This window comes from Sciurus vulgaris (genome assembly GCF_902686455.1).
Source record: "Sciurus vulgaris genome assembly, chromosome: 10".
In the NCBI taxonomy this organism is placed as follows: domain Eukaryota; kingdom Metazoa; phylum Chordata; class Mammalia; order Rodentia; family Sciuridae; genus Sciurus; species Sciurus vulgaris.
This window is the reverse complement of record NC_136470.1, coordinates 92,061,107-92,077,668: the sequence shown is the minus strand read 5'-3', so window position 1 is coordinate 92,077,668 and position 16,562 is coordinate 92,061,107.

Here is a 16,562-nt window from a genome sequence, read left to right as displayed (position 1 = left end):
GCTTCATGCTAGACATTTTAACTTTTTTTTTAAATGACATCTTAGTTATAAAAGATGGTTTCATCATTTTTCCTTTGAATTGTTCAGTTTAGTGGTGCATGGGAAGTAGTTTCACTGTGCACTGGTATCCATTCCAGCAGTACTCTCTAAACACCTTGTCCTTGGTCTGGCATGTTGGCTTGTGCTAATTTCTACATTTGCACAATTTTAGTGAGACAATACACAGTTTTTTAATTTTTAAATTTGTTCTAATTGGTCATACATGACAGTAGAAGGCATTTTGACACACTGAACACAAATGGAGCACAGCTTCTACTTCCTCTGGCTGCACATGGTGCTGTCACACTGGTAGTGTAGTAATACACGTATGTGGGGTAATAATGTCTGCCTCATGCCACTGTCTTTCTCACCTCCATATCACCTCCCCTCCCCTCACTCCCCTCTGCCCAATCCAAAGTTCTTCATTCTTCCCTATGTGCCCCCATCCTTGCCCCTACCACTATGGATCAGCATCCAATTATCAGAGAAAATATTCAGCCTTTGGTTTTTGGTATTTTGCTTAGTATATTCTCCAGCTCCATCCATTTACATGCAAATGCTATAATTTAATTCTTCTTTAAGGTCGAGCGATATTCCTTTGTGTATATATACCACAGTTTCTTTATCCATTCATCTGTTGAAGGACACTAAGTTGGTTCCACAGTTTAGCTATTATGAATTAAGCTGATATAAATATCGATGTGGCTGAGTCACTATAGTATGCTGATTTTAAGTCCTTTGGTTGTAAACTGAGGAGTGGGATAGTTGGGTCAAATGGTGTTTTTATTCCAAATTTTCTGAGGAATCTCCATACTGCTTTCCAGAGTGATTGCACCAATTTGCAGTCCCACCAACAATGTATGAGTGTACCTTCCCCCCCCACACACACATTCTCACCAGTATTTATATTACTTCTATTCTTGATAATTGCCATTCTGACTGGAGTGAGATGAAATCTCAATGTAGTTTTAATTTGCATTTCTCTAAGTGCTAGAGATGTTGAACATTTTTTCATATATTTATTGACCATTTGTACTTCTTCTTCTGGCAAGTTTCTGTTCAGTTCCTTAGCCCATTTATTGATGGGTTATTTGTTTTTTTGGTGCTAAGTTTTTTGAGTTCTTTATATATTCTGGAGATTAATGCTCTATCTGAGATGTAGGTGGCAAAATTTTCTCCCATTCTGCAGACTCTCTCTTTAAGCTCTTGATTGCTTGCTATGCTGTGAAGGAGCTTTTTAGTTTGATACTGTTCCATTTATTGATTTTTGATTTTACTTATACTTTAGGAATGTGGTTGAGGAAATTGGTTCCTAAACTGATAAAAAGTTGGGTTTTGTTTTGGTCAGCTTTTTCACCACTGTGACTAAAAGACCTGACAGAAAACATTGTAGAAGAGGAAAAGTTTATTTGAGGGCTCATGGTTTCAGAGGTTTCAATCCACAGATAGCAGGCTCCATTTCTCAGGGCTAGAGGTGAGGTAGGACATCATGGCAGAAGAGTGTGGTGGAAGGAAGCAGCCCACATAATGATCAGGAAGCAGAGAGAGAGGTCTCTACTTGCCAAATACAAATAAATACCCCAAAGCTACACCCCCAATTCCCACCTCCTCACACCCTACCTGCCTTCAATTACCCCTCAGTTAATTCCTATCGGGGATTAATTCACTGATTGGATTAAGGCTTTTATAACCCAATCATTTCTCCTCTGAATCTTCTTGCATTGTCTCACACATGAACTTTTGTGGGATAGCTCACATCCAAAATATAACACGTCTATATTTTCATCTAGTAGGTGTATCTGGTCTAATACCTAGGTCTTAGATCCACTTTGAGTTGGGTTTTGTGTAGGGTAAGAGATAGGGTTAAATATCATTCTGCTGCTTATGGATTTCCAGTTTTCCCAGCACCATTTGTTGAAGAGGCTATCTTTTCTCCAATGTATGTTTATGGCACCTTTGTCTAGGATGAGAAACTGTATTTATGTGGGTTTGTCTCTGTGTCTGCTGTTTTTGTTACTATAGCTATGTAGTCTAATTTAAGATGTAGTGTTATGATGCCTCCTGCTTCATTTTTCTTACTAAAAATTGCTTTGGCTATTCTTGGCCTCTTATTTTTCCAAATGAATTTCATGACAGTTTTTTCTATTTCTATGAAGAGTGTCATTGGACTTTTTTTCTTTTTATTTTATTGTAAACAAATGGGATACATGTTGTTTCTCTGTTTGTACATGGCATAAAGGCATACCATTTGTGTAATCATAAATTTACATAGAGTAATGTTGTTTGATTCATTCTGTTATTTTTTCCCTTCCCCCACCCCTCCCACCCCTCTTTTCCTTCTATAGTCATTGGATTTTAATAGGAATTACATTAAATCTGTATAGTACTTTTGGTAGTATGGCCATTTTGATAGTATTATTTCTGCCTATCTAAGAAAATGGGAGATCTTTCCATCTTTCAAGTTCTTCTTCAGTTTGAAGAAATTGTTCTTTGAATTGTTTTGTAGTTTTTATTGTAAAGTTCTTTCACCTCTTTTATTAGATTGATTACCAAGTATTTTTTTTAAGGCTATTGTGAATGAGATAGTTTTCCTAATTTCTCTTTTAGCTGATTCATCATAGCGTAAAAAGACAAAATTGATTTATGGGCGTTAATTTTATATCCTGCTACTTTGCTGATTTGTTTATGAGTTCTAAAGTTTTCTAGTGGAGTGTTTTGGGTCTTCTAAACTTAGGACAATATTGTCAGCAAACAGGGAAAGTTTGAGTTCTTCTTTTCCTATATGTATTCCTTTAATTTTTAAATTTCCTTTTGCCTAATTTCTCTGGATAGAGTTTCAAGGACTGTGTTGAATAGAAATGGTGAAAAGAGGGCATCCCTGTCTTATTCCTGTTTTTAGAGGGAGTACTTTCCATTTTTCTCCATTTAGAATGATATTTGCCTTGGGTTTAGCATAGACAGTTTTTATAATGTAGAGGTATGTTCCTACTATCCCTAGTCTTTTGAGCAAGGATGAATTCTGTATTTTTTTAAGACAGCCATATGAATTTATATATACATGTGCACACATATATACACACAATGTATATATAAAATCATGCATAAAAATTCTCAGTAGAAATAAATTAGAAGCAATAAAATGAAAATTAAGCTTAATTTAGTATACTGTTTGCAGTTTAAAAATAACTAAAACAAATTCATACTTTATCAAAGTTTTATCATTCTTACACAAATGAGTCTGATTGGTGTACACTTTTCTTTATGCTAATTCAACAAACCCTGAGGTTTACTTCTCTATCTGTGGTTAAATACATATTTCTAAGAAAACAAAAATGTTTAAAGAGTCCTATATGTTGGTGTCTAGTTATTTGAAATCAGGTTTTCATTTTGAAGTTTCAGTAAAAAGCTTATATCATGATAGAATAACCCCTGTCTTAGTCTTAGAAATAGACCCTCCTGTACAAACATCCAAAAGTATATTTAAATCGCATTACTCAAAATGCTTTATACATGAATAATTTCTCTTTACACTGTGGAAGCTTTGCATTTCAGAATGTTTTACACAGCTTCTGTATCATTACCTGAAATTTCCAGGCAGGTATTGAAGACACTTCCGTTGTTAAAATACTTTTTATCCCAAGTTTGATAAAACACCTCTGATTAAGTCATAGGTAAATGCTAGATACTTAGATGCATGCTCTGAATGCTATTTTCCTGTAGACATCTGAGTAAGCAGAAGAAATTTGTTATCCTGAAATACATAGATGCCCCAATGATTTGTCCTTATAGTGCAGATTTATTTCTTGAATTCTGTAGCCCAAAAATCTTTACAAATGAACTTCACGATGTCTGACTCATCCTTGAACCTTACAGTATCTTTTTAAACCTAAAAAGATCAACCTTCTATCAATCCTTGTCCCACTTGAAACCCCATGTTTTCCAGCTTAGTAATAGAATGTCCATTTTCTGGGAGAGATCCAAATGACATGAGGTAAGGGACTGATGGGAACTGTAAGCTCTGAGAGGCAACCCTCAAGTGGAGGTGACTCGGCGACCGGCAGGGCAGTGGGCTCTGAGAGGACTGGAATATCCAGGCCTGTTCCCCAGGGCAGCGGTAGAAACCTGTCCTCAGCCAGGTGGGGAGGCTCCCTACCCCCAACCGTAGGGTGCTAGGCTCAGGAGAGGGAGGCCTGGTCATTGTGGGATGGCTGCAGGCCTGGAACTGAAGCACTGGATGCTGTATTTTATCAAATGCTTTTTCTCCATCTACTGAGATAATCATGTGATTCTTGTCTTTAAGTGTATTGATGTGGCGATGTCTATCGCATGTGGTGAATTACATACAAAAACACATCAAAAAGATAGTGCACCGTGATTAAGTGCACTACATACAGAAATAAATAAATGAACCAATCTTGCATTCCTGGGATGAACCCCACTTAATCATGGTGCACTATCTTTTTGATGTGTTTTTGTATGTGATTTGCCAGTATTTTATTAAGAATTTTTGCATCTATTTTCATCAGAGATATTGGCATGAAGTTTTTGTTCCTTTATGTGTTTTTGTCTGGTTTTTGGCACTGGGATGATACCAAATAGAATGAGTTCAAAGGGTTCCCTCTTTTTCTATTTCATGGAATAATTTGAGGAGGATTAGTGTTAGTTCTTCTTTGAAGGTCTAGTAGAACTCAGCTGAGAATTCATCTAGTCCTGGACTTTTCTTTATTGGTAAGCTTTGAGGGCATCTTCAATTTCATTGCTAGAAATTGATCTGTTTAAATTTTCTATGTCCTCCTGGTTCAATTTGGGTAGGTTAAAAGTCCTAGAAATTTGTAAATGTCTTCAAGATTTTCTCTTTTAGTGGAGTATAAGTTTTCAAAATGGTTTCTGATTATCATCTATATTTCAGTGGTGTCTGTGGTGATATTTCTTTTTTCATCATGAATTTATAAATTTGAGAGTTTTCCCTCTTTCTCTTGATTAGCATGTTAAATGTTTATCAATAAAACCAACTTTTGTTTTGTTGATTTTTTGAGTTGTTTTGTTGTTATTGTTGTTTCAATTTCATTGATTTGCCTCTGATTTAAATTATTTCCTGTCTTCTGCCTTTAGTGTTGATTTCTTCTTCTGACATGTAATGTTAGGATTTATTTGTTGACTTTCTATTCTTTCAACGAATGAGCTCAGTGCTATGAACTTCCCTCTTAGAATTGCCTTCATAGTATCCCAGAGATTGTGATATGTTGTATCACTATTCTCATTTACCTCTAAATATTTTTTTATTTCATCCATGATTTCTTCTGCTGTCCATTAATCATTCAATAACATATTATTTATCTGGGTGTTAGATTCTATTTTTTATTATATCTTTGATTTATAATTTTTTTTCATTGTGATCTGATAGAATGCAAGGTATTTCTCTATTTGTTTGTATTTGCTAAGAGTTGTTTTGTGGCCTAAGAAGTGGTCTAGAAAATGGTGGTTTAGAAAATGATCCATGTGCTGCAAAGAAGAAAGTTATTCAGTCATTGATGGATGAAAAATTCTTTATATGTCTGTTAAGTCTAAAGTATTAATTGTAGTTTTTAGTTGTATAGCTTCTTTGTTTGGTTTTTGTTTGGAGGATCTATCCAGTGCCGACAGAAGCAAATTAAAGTCATCCAGTATTATTGTTTTGTGGTCTATTTGATTCTTGAAATTGAGAAGGGGTTGTTTTATGTACATAGATGCTCCATTCTGAGGACCATGAATATTTATAATTATTATTTCTTCTTGTTGAATGATTCCCTTAAGCAGTGTAAAATGACCTTATTTTTCTCTTCTGATTAACTTTCATTTGAAGTCCACTTTATCTGATATGAGGATAGAAATCCATAATTGTTTATATGATCCATGTGCATGATTATGTTTTTACCCATCCTTTCACCTTCAGTCTGTGGATGTCTTTGCCTGTGAGGTGAATCTCTTGGAGATGACATATGTTGGGTCTTTTTTAAAAATTCAGTCTGCCAATCTGTGTCTTTTAATTGATGAATTTAAGTCATTTACACTCAATATTATTTTTGAGCAATGATTTTTATTCCCTCTCATTTTGATTTATTTCCAGTTTTTAATTTGAATTGGTTTCTCCTTTGGTTACTATTCTTGTAGTGTAGTTCCACCCTTTGCTGGTTTTCAATTTTATTTTTCATTTCTTTTTCCATGAGTATTTTGTTGAGTATGTTTTATATTGCAAGCTTTCTTGTGAACTATTTTAACTTTTGTTTATCATGAAAGGTTTTTTTTCATCATCAAATCTGAAGCTTAATTTTGCTGGGTAGTATTCTTGGTTGGCATCCATTTTTTTTTTTTTTTTTAAGATTTGGTATATATTATTCCAAGACATTCTAGCTTTTTTAGAGTTTGGGTTGAGAAATCAGCTGAGATCAGATTAGTTTCCCTCTAAATGTGACCTGTTATTTTCTCTAGAAGGCTTTAAAATTTTATCCTTATTCTGTATTTTGGGCATTTTCATAATGATGTGTCTTGGTGTAGGTCTGTTGTAATTTTGTGTATTTAGAACCCTGTAAGTCTCTTATATTTGTTTTTTATATTTTTTTTATTTTTGTTTTTTTGGTTGGTATTTTTCTTTATTTTTTATTTTTTTTTATTGTAAACAAATGGGATACATGTTGTTTCTCTGTTTGTACATGGCGTAAAGGCATACCATTTATGTAATCATAAATTTACATAGAGTAATGTTGTTTCATTTGTTCTGCTATTTTTTCCCTTCCCCCCACACCTCCCACCCCTCTTTACCCTCTATACAGTACTTCCTTCCTCCATACTTGCCCCCCTCCCTAACCCTAACTCTAACACTAACACTAACTCTTCCCTCCCCCCCCATTATGTGTCATCCTCCACTTATGGCTATGTGGCATAATTATAGAATAAACTGCTTTGTGGATATAATTTTTGTAGTTATGAAGTCCATAAAAATAGAAATTAGTTTTATTTATTTTTATTTATTTATTTATTTTTTTAAATTTATTTTTATTGTAAACAAATGGGATACATATTGTTTCTGTTTGTACATGGAGTAACAGCATACCATTTGCATATTCATAAATTTACATAGAGTAAGGATGTTTGATTCATTCCATTATTTTTTTCCTTCCCCCCACCCCTCCCACCTCTCTTTTCCCTCTATACAGTCCCTCCTTCCTCCATTCTTGTCTCACTCCCACCCCCCATTAAGTGTCATCATCCGATTATCAGTGAGAACATTCCTCTTTTGGATTTTTGAGATTGGCTTATCTCACTTAGCATGATATTCTCCAATTTCATCCATTTGCCTGTACATGCCATAATTTTATCATTCTGTATGGCTGAGTAATATTCCATTGTATATATATACCACAGTTTCTTTATCCACTCATCAATTGAAGGGCATCTAGGTTGGTTCCACAGTCTGGCTATTGTGAATTGAGCAGCTATGAACATTGATGTGGCTGTATCTCTGTAGTATGCTGATTTTAAGTCCTTTGGGTATAGGCCAAGGAGTGGGATACTTGGGTCAAATGGAGGGTCCATTCCAAGTTTTCTAAGGAATCTCCACACTGCTTTCCAGAGTGGCTGCACTAATTTGCAGTCCCACCAGCAATGTATGAGTGTACCTTTCTCCCCACATCCTCGCCAACACCTGTTGTTGCTCGTATTCTTGATAATTGCCATTCTAATTGGGGTGAGATGGAATCTTAGGGTGGTTTGATTTGCATTTCTCTTATTACTAGAGATGTTGAACATTTTTCCATATGTTTGTTGATTGCTTGTAGATCTTCTTCTGTGAAGTGTCTATTCATTTCCTTAGCCCATTTGTCGACTGGATTATTTGAATTCTTGGAGTAGAGTTTTTTGAGTTCTTTTTAGATTCTGGAGATTAGTGCTCTATCTGAAGTATGATTGGCAAAGATATTCTCCCACTCTGTAGGCTCTTTCTTCGCATTCCTGATAGTTTCCTTTGCTGAGAGAAAGCTTTTTAGTTTGAATCTATCCCAGTTGTTGATTCTAGTTTTATTTCTTGTACTATGGGAGTCCTGTTAAGGAAGACTGATCCTAGACCAACAAGGTGAAGATTTGGACCTACTGTTTCTTCTATAATCTGCAGGGTCTCTGGTCTGATTCCGAGGTCCTTAATCCATTTTGAGTTTAGTTTCATGCATGGTGAGAGATATGGGTTTAGTTTCATTCTGTTGCATATGGATTTCCAATTCTCCCAGCACCATTTGTTGAAGAGGCTATCTTTTTTCCATTGCATATTTTTGGCACCTTTGTCTCGTATGAGAAAATTGTATTTATTTGGGTTTGTGTCCGTGTCCTCTATTCTGTACCATTGATCTACCTGTCTATTTTGGTACCAATACCATGTCGTTTTTGTCACTATTGCTTTGTAGTGGAGTTGAAGATCTGGTATTGCAATACCCCCTGTTTCACTCTTCCTGCTAAGGATTGCTTTAGCTATTCTGGGTTTCTTATTCTTCCAGATGAACTTCATAATTGCTTGCTCTATTTCTGTAAGGTACGTCATTGGGATTTTAATTGGAATTGCATTGAATTTGTATAGCACTTTAGGTAGTATGGCCATTTTGACAATATTAATTCTTCCTATCCAAGAACATGGAAGATCTTTCCATCTTCTAAAGTGTTCTTTAATTTCTTTCTTTAGTGTTGTATAGTTCTCATTGTAGAGGTCTTTCACCTCTTTTGTGAGATTGATTCCCAAGTATTTTATTTTTTTGAGGCTATTGTGAATGGGGTAGTTTTCCTAATTTCTCTTTCTGAAGATTCATCACTTATGTATAAAAATGCATTGGATTTATGGGCATTGATCTTGTAACCTGCTCCTTTACTGAAATCACTTATGAGTTCTAAGAGTTTTCTGGTGGAATTTTCAGGTTCCTCTAAATATATAATCATGTCATCAGCGAACAGGGATAGTTTGAGTTCTTCTTTTCCAATTCGTATCCCTTTAATTTCTTTGGTTTGTCTAATTGCTCTGGCCAGAGTATCAAGAACAATGTTGAATAGAAGTGGTGAAAGAGGGCATCCCTGCCTTGTTCCAGTTTTTAGGGGGAATGCTTTCAGTTTTTCACCATTTAGAATGATATTAGCCATGGGCTTAGCATAAATGGCCTTTACAATGTTAAGGAATGTTCCCACTATCCCTATTTTCTCTAGTGTTTTGAGCATGAAGGGGTGCTGTATTTTATCAAATGCTTTTTCTGCATCTATTGAAATAATCATGTGATTCTTGACTTTAAGTCTATTAATATGGTGAATTACGTTTATTGATTTCCTGATGTTGAACCAACCTTGCATCCCTGGGATGAAACCCACTTGATCATGGTGCACTATCTTTTTAATATGTTTTTGTATGCGATTTGCTAAAATTTTGTTGAGAATTTTTGCGTCGATGTTCATTAAGGATATTGGTCTGAAATTTTCTTTCCTTGATGAGTCTCTGTCTGGTTTAGGTATCAGTGTGATATTGGCTTCATAGAATGAGTTTGGGAGGGTTCCTTCCTCTTCTATTTTATGGAATACTTTGAGAAGTACTGGAATGAGCTCTTCTTTAAAGGTTTTGTAGAACTTGGCTGAGAACCCATCTGGTCCCGGACTTTTCTTTGTTGGTAGGCTTTTGATGACTTCTTCTATTTCAGTACTTGAAATTGGTCTATTTAAATTGTTTATGTCCTCCTCGTTCAGTTTAGGCAATTCATATGTCTCTAGAAACCTGTTGATGTCTTCGAAATTTTCTATTTTGTTGGAGTGTAGATTTTCAAAATAGCTTCTAATTATGTTTTGTATTTCAATCCTGTCTGTTGTGATATTTCCTTGTTTATTCCGAATTTTAGTGATTTGGGTTTTCTCTCATCTTCTCTTTGTTAGTGTGGCTAAAGGTTTATCAATTTTGTTTATTTTTTCGAAGAATCAACTATTTATTTTGTCAATTTTTTGTATTGTTTCTTTTGTTTCAATTTCATTGATTTCAGCTCTGAGTTTAACTATTTCCTGTCTTCTACTACTTTTGGTGCTGTTCTGTTCTTCTTTTTCTAGGGCTTTGAGCTGTAGTGTTAGGTCGTTTATTTGTTGAGTTTTACTTCTTTTATTAAATGCGCTCCATGAAATAAATTTCCCTCTAAGTACTGCTTTCATAGTGTCCCAGAGATTTTGATATGATGTTTCTTTGTTCTCATTTACCTCTAAGAATTTTTTAATTTCCTTCCTAATATCATCTGTTATCCATTCACATATAATAGCACATTGTTTAATCTCCAGATGTTGGAATAGTTTCTGTGTTTTACTCTTTCATTTATTTCTAACTTCAATCCATTATGATCTGATAGAATACATGGTAGTGTCTCTATCTTCTTGTATTGACTAACATTAGCTTTGTGGCATAATATATGGTCTATTTTAGAGAAGGATCCATGTGCTGCTGAGAAGAAAGTGTATTCGCTCTTGGTTGGATGGTATATTCTATAAATGTCTGTTAAGTCTAAATTATTGATTGTGTTATTGAGATCTATGGTTTCTTTGTTCAATTTTTGTCTGGAAGATCTGTCCAGTGGTGAGAGAGGCGTGTTAAAATCACCTAGTATTATTGTGTTATGGTCTATTTGGTTTCTGAAATTGAGAAGGATTTGTTTGACATACATGGATGAGCCACTGTTTGGGGCATAGATGTTTATGATTGTTATATCTTGCTGATTTATGCTTCCCTTAAGCAGTATGAAATGACCTTCTTTATCCCTTCTGACTAACTTTGGCTTGAAGTCCACATTATCTGAAATGAGGATGGATACTCCAGCTTTTTTGCTGAGTCCATGTGCATGGTATGTTTTTCCCTATCCTTTCACCTTTAGTCTATGGGTATCTTTTTCTATGAGGTGAGTCTCTTGCAGGCAACATATTGTTGGATCTTTCTTTTTAATCCAATCTGCCAGTCTATGTCTTTTGATTGATGAATTCAGGCCATTAACATTCAGGGTTATTAAAGAGATATGATTTGGTTTCCCGGTCATTTGGTTCATTTTTAAAATTTTATTTATTTATTTGTTTGACACAACTTGTTTCCTCCTTTATTTGACAATTCCTTTAGGATAATTCCTCCCTTTGCTGATTTGCTTCTGTGTTTTTCATCTCTTCCTCATGGAATATTTTGCTGAGAATGTTCTGTAATGCTGGCTTTCTTTTTGTAAATTCTTTTAGCTTTTGTTTATCATGGAAGGGTTTTATTTCATCGTCAAATTTGAAGGTAAGTTTTGCTGGCTATAAGATTCTTGGTTCGCATCCATTTTCTTTCAGGGCTTGAAAAATGTTGTTCCAGGCCCTTCCAGCTTTTAGGGTCTGGATTGAAAAATCTGCTGATATCCGTATTGGTTTCCCCCTGAATTTAATTTGGTTCTTTTCTCTCACAGCCTTTAAAATTCTGTCTTTATTTTGTATGTTCGGTATTTTCATTATAATGTGCCTTGGTGTGGGTCTGTTGTAATTTTGTGTATTTGGAGTCCTATAAGCCTCTTGAACTTGATTTTCCATTTCATTCTTCAGATTTGGGAAATTTTCTGATATTATTTCATTGAATAAATTGTTCATTCCTTTGGCTTGTTTCTCTAGGCCTTCCTCAATCCCAATTAAATTTGGCCTTTTCATGATATCCCATAGTTCTTGTAGATTCTGTTCATGATTTCTTACCATCTTCTCTGTGTGTTCAACTTTGTTTTCAAGGTTAAATATTTTGTCTTCAATGTCTGAGGTTCTGTCTTCCAGGTGTTCTATCCTTTTGTATATGCTTTCTATGGAGTTCTTAATTTGGTTTATTGTTTCCTTCATGTCACGGATTTCTGTTTGTTTTTTTTTCAATATCTCTAACTCTTTATTGAAATGATCTTTTGCTTCCTGTATTTGCTCTTTTAACTGTCGATTGGTGCGATCATTCAATGCTTGCATTTGCTCTTTCATCTCATCGTTTGCTTCTCTGATCATTTTAATTATGTACATTCTGAACTCCTTTTCTGCCATTTCTTCTGTCATGCTGTCATTGGCTTTATTGATGTAACATCTAGATTTGTTTGCAGCATTTTCTTTCCTTGTTTTCTCATATTGTTCAGGTATCAGTGGACCGCTGAGATATTGCAGATTTCCTCTATTGACTTACAATGTCCCTGAAGGTTTCTATATATATCCCCCCTTAGCCTTCAGTAGGCTGAAGTCTTGGAGGAAGTTGATAATGTGGTGCTCCACAAGGAAGGTGCCTCTCTAGGAGTGGTGGCCTTCAGGTGGGGTATAATCCCTGCTAGTGGGCAGAGGTGCCTCCACTTGTTGACCAATGGTCATCCAAAGGGGACCGAGGCTGCAGGCTGAGGCAAGGCCTGTTTGGGCCTGAGTCTCTGGTTTTACTGTCCTTGTGGGGAAACCTCACCCAGCAGGGAAGACTCACCCGGTGGGGAGGTCTCACTGGTCAGTTCCCTCCTAGAGGTTCCCCTCAATTTACAGCTACCGCCTGGGGTGGGCTCCTTCCTCTGCAAAGTTCCCAGGGCCCCGGCCCTACCTCCTGGGCCTGGGAGCCTCACCCTTCGCAGATGAATCTCCTTAGGCTGCCCCTCCTCAGAGAATCTGCCCGCAGGCCTGGAACCTTCGCTCCGCCCTAAGCCTGTCTCTGTGCGGCTCTTCTACCAAGAAGCCTCCTAGATCCTGGGACCCTGCTCTGCACCTAATCGCCTGGCTATGTGGCCCCTCCTCTGAGCAGCCACCTGGGGCCCCGTACAATCGCTCTGAGACCCAGAGACCCGCCACACGCCTCTTCCTCCAGACAGCCGCCCAGTATTCCAGTGCGGTCACTAGGAGTCCAAGAAACTCACTGCGTGCCTCCACCTCCCACCAACCACCCATAGCCCTGGGCAATCAATCACTCCGAGTCGAAGTGACCATCCCCGTTACTCCTCCTTCTCCAGATAATCCCCCAGGGGTTCAGGAGCGGTCGCTCTGAGTGGCTCTGAATCCACATGACCCGCTGCATGGGTCCTCTGGGCAACCGCCCGGAGCTCTGGTGCAGCCACTCAAGACCAAGCGACCCACCACGCTTCCCCTCCAGGCAGCCCCCCTGTGTTCAGGCGCTGTCACTTTAAGTCCAAACAACTCACCACTCGCCTTCTCCTCTGAGCAGCCGCCTGGAGCGCTAATGCAGTCACTGCGTGTCCGAACTACCCGCCGCGCTCCTCCTCCTCCTCCTCCTACTTCTCCGGGCAGGCCCCGGGGTTCAGAAGTGGTCTGAGTCCAAACAGCTCGCCACGCAGCCCCTCCTCTGGCAACCACCCGTAGCTCTGGTGTAGTCACTCTGAATCCAAGCGGCCGCGCTCCTCCTCCTCCTCCTCATCCTCAGGGCAGGCCCTGGGTTCAGAAGCAGTCATTCTGAGTCCAAACAGCTTGCCGCGCCAGTGTCTTATATTTGATTTTCCAGTTCATCTTAAGGTTTGGGAAGTTTTTTGATATTATCATTGAAAAGATTATGAATTCCTTTGGTTTGTATCTCTGAGCCTTCATCTATCCTGATAAATCTTAAATTTGATCTTTTCCTGTTATCCCATATTTCTTGAAAATTCTGTCTGTAGTCTTTTAACATCTTTTCTCCATTGTCAACTTTATTTTTAAGATTATATATTTTTTCTTCATTGCCTGAAATTCAGTCTTCAGTGTGGTCTAGTCTGCTGGTGAGGCTTTCCATTGAGTGTTTAGTTTGGTTTATTTATTCTATCAGTTTAAGAATTTCAGATTGATTCTTCTTTAGGGTTTCTGTATCCTTATTGAAGTAATCTTTCTCTTCATGGATTTTCTCTGATTTCACTCATTATATTGTCTTTTACCTTATAAATCAGCTTAGCTATGAACTTTCTATAGTTCTGATATTTCCTCCACTATGATATATCACTGAATTCTGTGAATGAGGTATTTTGGTTTGTTTGGGATGGTTTGTTCCCTTTATTTTTTCATACTGTTTGTATGTCTACCCATTTATCAGTAAGAATCTGAGGTGGCAGAGCTTATACCCTACAAATTTATAGCGTTCCTGAAGGTTTATACTACCTCACCATTTAGGGGGAGACAAATAATAATCACAACCAATGAAATCATTAAACAACATTAAACTAAATACTTAGTTCCTTTTTTGGCATCTACAATGTTCATTAGCACTGTAAACAGAAGTGGTATGGTAAGCAATTGCCAACAGTAGAGATAGTATGTTTGCAAAAGGGTTTGCTATTTCAAAAAGGTGAAGAGGAAGAATGCAGAGGAGATGTAGGATGTAATAATTGAAAGGGAAGATGAGAGAGAGTAGTAGTAGAGAGTTAAGGAGGGAGAACAATAGAATTTGGCTGTTAGTGACAGAAAAGAGAATCAGGGTAAATAGAAGGAAAAACAATATAAAACAAAAAAATATATAAAACTAAACCAAAGTATACTAATCAAAGCCCTAGTCTTCAAATGAAAGAGTTGAGAATATAACTACTTTCAAAAAATGCTAGAAATGAGAACAGTGAGCAAATATGTATATGTACAAATGTCAATGGGCCATTCAGCACACAAAAGTAAAAAGAAAAAAAGAAAAATTTCTTTATGGAAGATTAAGAAAGTTTCCATTGTAATGGTCAAAATATTGTCAATAATATTATCTGCTGGTTGTCGGTTCCCACTTGTCTTTTTTTCCATTTTTTTGTTGAAGTATGTATTGCATGCAAGAGTAGTAGTCAGGGCTGTCAATTCCTTCTTTTTTGTGGAGCTAGTCAGGTTACTGGTACTCAGCTCCCCTTCTTGGCAGTATGAAGTGGGTTGGAGGGTATTGACTACTCCACTCACAGTGAGGGGTCACTGTAGAGTTTTGTGAAAGGGGTTCTCAGAGGTAGAACTCCTAGAGGTGAAGGTTGGGCTAGTTAGACCCCTATGCCTTGTTGAATGATGTTTGTTCTAAACCTTTTAAGTCAGCACACCTCCAGATCCCTGCTGCTTCTGATCCATACTAGGAGTCTGTACCACTGGATTCTCCCCTGGGCTCTGCTCAAGCAGTGAAGAAACCAGTTCATCACCCCAGTACACCACTCAAGGCTCCTGTATCTTGGCCTTCTGGGCTCAGTCCAAAGTCACATTCACTACCCCACCATCATCCCCACCTAATCAAGTTCTCAGTCATCCCCAGCTGGTCCTGTGGACTGTGAGACACAAAGAGTGAGAGGCGCCCAGGATCTCTTGGATCTAACTGTCCTGAATTCCCCTGGGTGCAACATTCTCCATCCCTGAATTTCACCTGGTTTTCTCATCACACTCTGGGTTGTGTGGCAGGCCTCTTTCAGTTCAGGATTTCAGACCCAGTTGGAATTACACAGGTCTGGGTTCTGGGTTTGGACCCACACTGGCAGGTTGTTGTAGCACAGTAGGAAAAGATGGTGGCCATCTTGGCTCTCTGTGGGCTATGGGGAGACACCCAGCATCTTTTCCACATGGAAATAAAGTATAGCTCACCCGCTGAATCAGTTCAGTAATGTCCTTGATTATTGATTTCTCCATTTCAAGACAGGCATGGAGCCATCTGAAATGTGGGTTTTCTTAGTCACCCCTCTCTGATTTGCCTGCTGTGGTTTTGCGTCAGTAGCTGCTGGTGTTGGTGGTAGGTTTTATCTTTCTTTTTAGAATTTTTATTCTGTCCAAACTTCTAAGTCCATAGGCTGTTCTGAGAATCCACTATTAAATCACTATAGGACTTCTTTTTTCACCCACCTCAAAGAAGATCTGTTTGTCTGCTTTCCTAGTCTTGCACCATGAAGCAGCTTGGAAAGTAACCTCCAATACTCTGCCATTTTTTATTTATCCCATTTATTTATTAATTTTGAAAGCTTAATGATTTTTCTAAATATATATTTGATCATTTTACTTCCTGATGTAAACTTTTTTAATGACCTCAATGGGAATGGAAGGATGGACTTCAACTCCTAACGTGGTGCACCTGGTTCTTGCTCACTTTTCCAACTTATTTATTTCTATGGTACCTAACGCTTTTCCCTGTTAATCCAGTGAACAACCACTGTGTTTGAACTAGAGCTTGTCTTGTAAGATTAGGATACAAATTTATGTTTCTACATTTTTAATGATGAGACTGGGTATATTTTAGAGATTATCTGAAATGACTAAAAAATTCATTAAAAAGAACTATGATAAAATGACTGTTTTTAGTCAGGTGTGACAGTGCATGCCTGTAATCCCAGCCTCTTTGGAGGCTGAGGCAGGAGGATCTCAAGTTCGAGGTCAGCCCTTGGCAACTTAGTGAGATCTTGTCTCAAAATAAGATCTAAAAAGGTTGGGGAGCTGGGTATATAGCTCAGTGGTACAGTACTTCTGGATTTGCATATGATATCCAGTCCCCCAAAAGAAGTCCTTTTTTTTTAATCATATGATTAACATACAGCTTTATTTTTCCTGTTTTTTTGGTATAC